Raw genomic sequence first — 4,584 nt, forward strand, 5'->3', positions numbered from 1 at the left:
GACCCCATCAATTAAATTGTTGACTATTTCACCTTTAAGGCTTAATATTGTAAAAATTAAGACATTTTAAGACTTTAAAAACTGCAAGAAAACAGACATGCATCATCAAATTAATTCATAAAGTTTAATAATCATTGAAAAATGATTCACTGACTATATAATCACAAAAAAGGTCTCATTTTTTCAAGGTCTCAAAAACTCATTTTTTAAAACACAGAACTATAATACTCTCTGTGACTCATTTTTTAAAACACAGACTTATACTCTCTATGACTAATTTTTTGATTGGTCCTCTTCTGTCCATTCGAAGTGCTGATTGGCTCACGCAGATAGAACCTTATAGAGCCAAGTTAGAGTTCGACTTTGTAGATAGAACCTTTTTGTTTTTTCAATAAAAAGTCCCCAAATGTACACAACTTAAAAAAAAAACATTACATAATGTAAATAAGTTGTCACAGAATAAGAATATGTGAATAACTCAATTTTGACAAAAATGTCAGATAGAACCTTATAATTCCAAGGGGACGATTTATTAATAGTTTAATGTTACTCATAAATAATAACATTTCGCTCTGTTCGTGCCTTCTGCTGCAAACTCGTTTTGGAGGATTAGCCTACATGGTGTTAAACAAGAATAAACTTTAAAACCTTAAAAATACCTTCTTTAATCGTTTAACCATTTTGTAATATTTGGTTTATTTACCGTGAGACACAAAAGGCGTTTTCTCCTATAGACCCATAATACACTAAAACACAACATAAATTCACAAAAGACATCAATTTTATTAGATTGGTGTAATCCAACCCAGATAGCAATTACGTTTGGGCCACATGTGGGTATTATCTGGCACATATGGCCTAGATGTGGCATGGCTGAACAGATATGGGCCAAATTGTAGCCATATTTGTTTTGCCATAACTTAAAAATCTGCGGGAAATGCTCTCTTGGTTCACAACTGATTTTGAGGTATATGGCCCAGATAACAACGAACACATGAGAACCATATGTGGTTGAGCTATGGCACACAGTGAGAAACACCGACTTGTGGTAAACATTTGGCTTATACGTGGAAAAACACAGGAATCCTGAAATCGAATGCGGCAAACATCCGCAGTTCCACACCTCAGGTTGCTCTGCATCTTCCCTCCTATTGGTGGAGAGACTACGGCGCGAGTTTGACTGCGACGCTGGGCAGCTGACGCCATTTACTCTGCTTTCCTCACGACTGTGTACATTCAGGTTAGGTAAGTGATGTTTTGGCATTTTAAAGTCATATAAAAGAAATATGCAGCATTATGTGTCAATATTGCATGTTATTATGCGTTTAGTTATTCGTTTCATCGAGGAAGGGGTTGAACTAGCTAATATTTTCCTCTGTTTACTGCTATAACTTAAAATAAAGTTTAATGTAACTTAACTGTTAACTTAGGCTATAGCAGTTCGCTGGTTTGCGTTTTAAATTAAGATGTTTTTGTTTATAAATCAACAGCTCACTGCCGTACACATATAAAATAGTATAGTTTGTCATTGTGTAGTAGTATTTGTGAATTTTAGGCGACGCGGTCCAATGTCGGTGTTACTGTTTGTCAAAAAACCTAAATCCTAATTTGTGTTCACAATCATTCAACTAATCATAATAATATAAAAATGCCAAGAACAATTAATACGTGTGCATTATTGTATGTATCTTTTTATCTTTGTATTTATCTAACTCTGAAATGATATTATTCATCCAAGACTTTTTCTCATGACTTTTCCCTCTTTAAATTTAAAGTTGTAACGTCTTTCGATACAATACCTGATTAAAATAACTTGTTAACATGAACTAATAATGAACTGCACTTCTACTGCATATATTAATATGTGTTAATGTTAATTTCAACATTTACTAACACATTCAAATAAAAAATTGTACTTGTTAACTTGGCCTATGCACTGTGAACTTACATGAACAAACAATGAATTGCTGTATTTCTGTTAACTATCAATTAATTGAACGGCCATTCACTGTCATTATAAAGCTTGGAAGAGGCAGGAAATTTTTATAATTACTCTGATTTCTAACGATAGAGATTATATATACCATGCTATGGTATACTGTCATACCGCCCAGCCCTAATGTGCGGTATGGGTGGGGCAATGACAATAATTTCCATATTGAAAACCTAGAAAATATGGTTTCAGATGGAGTAAGTAATAGTTTATAGGGTGGTCTATTTAAATGCATATTTCAACCACTTACCCAATTTTTTTTTTTCCTATCAGATTACCTATCTGGGTCTGGTTGGTGGCTCTGACCTGGATAACACCGTGTGGAGAGTGCTGAAAAGCACTTTTACAACTGCTGTTGCACGTTGATGAATTGGAGAGAAGTCAATGGGAAGATTGGTGTCCAACGCCTGGTCGTAAAGGAAGTTGTCATTGGTGAGACCTTTTTTAGAAGTCCCTTTTATTTGTATTGCACTTTGCACAATACACAACTTTTCAAAACCGCTTTACAGAACATTGTATTTTTATTTCCGTTATCTCAGTAATAGTAATAGTCAAAAATTCATTCCCTATGACTTAGTGCAGGCGCTAACGGCTCCAGGTTTATCTCGTAAATTACTCCACTAATAATGCCCAGAATGGCACCAAACTTATACAGTAGTAAAAATAGGTTCTGAACTCAAAAAACGAGGCATTGGAAAGTTTGTAAGTACATCAGGAGTTTATTTAAATAACACTTGCCTGACGGCGAATGCTACTGCTAACTCGGACGTTGGGCTCACAGAAAGCGATGCGCAAGGATGAAGTGTATTATTGTTTATCAGAAGCAATCGAAATATTATTGTAATGTTGTTGTTATTATGAATGCATTATAAATAAATAAAAATTATTTACAGTATTTATAATTATTATTTAATAATAATTACAGGGGATGGGGTTAGCTATTCTGGTTTTCCCTCTTTTTTTGTCATTACCTGATCACATCCGTGGCTCACTTAAGTGACTGTTATTATTATTGAAATTATTATTGAAACTTGCCAGCTCAGAAAGTTAGTAAAGACATTGTTAAAATAGTCCAAGAATACAGTGGCTCAATCTTAAGTTTATCAAGTGTTGAGAATACTTTTTGTGTGCAAAACAAGCAAAAATAACGACTTTATTCAACTCTTCATTTTTTTCTCTAAGTGAGTTCACGTAGTGTAACGGCAGAGCGCTTCTTTGTTGTACGTCAGAACGTAGGCTCACGATTGGCCAGGATCCCACACATGACCAGCGTCTGTCAATAGTGAGTCTACGCTCTGACGTACAACCCAGAAGTTGGAAAAACTTGAGGGTAATTACAGACAGAATTTTCATTTTTGGGCGAACTAACCCTTTATGTTCCTCCTTGCATTCAGTACTTGGCCCATTATTGTTTGTGTGTTTCTGCTTCCAAATTGTCTCGCATCATTGCGGATTATCTTGAGTTTATTATGTGTTATTAAAAACACTTATTTTTGTAGACTCTTTGGACTAAAACATGACATTAATGCTATCTGTGTTGGTGTGTTTTTACATTAGAGTGTGCATGTCTTTAAAAAAAAAAAGCAGAATACATGCAGTGCTGTAAATTTTAACCGGTTGTTGGTGCAAAAGTATTCTAAAAAAAAAAAAACTTTCATACAGTGGTAATTCAGAGGTGTTTAATTTGTTAATAATTGCAATTAAAATATTAAAGGAAATTTACATTAATGATTTTTTTTTTTCATTCTCCTGCAGCTCTAGCTTCCAGGTTGTATTGCTGCTAACATTATTTAAATTCTTCTTTATTGCAGGTGCAGTCAGGCAGAATCCCCTTACTGGAAAAGGTCAACACATTGCCGACCCTCATTGGAGACTTCTCTGCACATCAACACACTTCTCAACTCTTTACCTTTCAAGTTTGCTTTAACTTTCTCAATTTCTCTTTAAAGTTCTCTTTACCAAGTTACTGTGATTTATTTGTATTACTCTCATTAGACTAATTGAACATAACATTAATACACGCTTTGATCGAGTGTTTTGAACTTTGGTGTAAAAAAATAGCTTTGAATGCTATTTATATGATTGATTTGTATTCTTCAATGTTTTCAACTGAATTCTACTTAAAATAAGTACAACTGAGTAGCTGTAATTCTATGTATTCTTAAATGTTTTCAACTGAATACTACTGTAATTATTAAATTCAACTGTTGCTGTAATTATATTTATTTTTATGAAATGTTTTCAACTGAATACTACTGTAATTATTATTCAACTCTTGCTGTAATTATATTTATCTTTATGAAATGTTTTCAACTGAATACTACTGTAATTAAGTACAACACTTTAGCTGTAATTATTTAAATGCTTGTAAAAATAAATACTTTTGAGTACATTTGTTGTTGAGTGTTTAATTTACCTGTGAGTTAATAAGACTTTAAAAACTGTCAGCTGCATGTGGGCCACATAAGGGCCGTTAGATTTTAACAGAACTCAACCATACTAAAGTTGCATACCAGGCTCACATATGGGCCACATGAAATTGTAGTATTTGGCTCATGCTTGGTGGAGTTATGGCAGTCCTTTGGTTCAGT

The 4,584-nt window shown here is 33.7% G+C and overlaps 1 long non-coding RNA gene across 1 annotated transcript; it reads left to right on the plus strand.

Moving 5' to 3' along the window:
• Positions 1–1,114: 1,114 nt before the first annotated feature.
• On the plus strand, positions 1,115–4,362 carry LOC311078274. The gene is made up of 3 exons (XR_014605104.1): positions 1,115–1,245; positions 2,267–2,425; positions 3,805–4,362. It is a non-coding gene; the product is annotated as an uncharacterized lncRNA (long non-coding RNA).
• Positions 4,363–4,584: the final 222 nt, after the last annotated feature.

This window comes from Abramis brama (assembly GCF_963993115.1).
Source record: "Abramis brama genome assembly, chromosome: 2".
NCBI classification, from domain to species: domain Eukaryota; kingdom Metazoa; phylum Chordata; class Actinopteri; order Cypriniformes; family Leuciscidae; genus Abramis; species Abramis brama.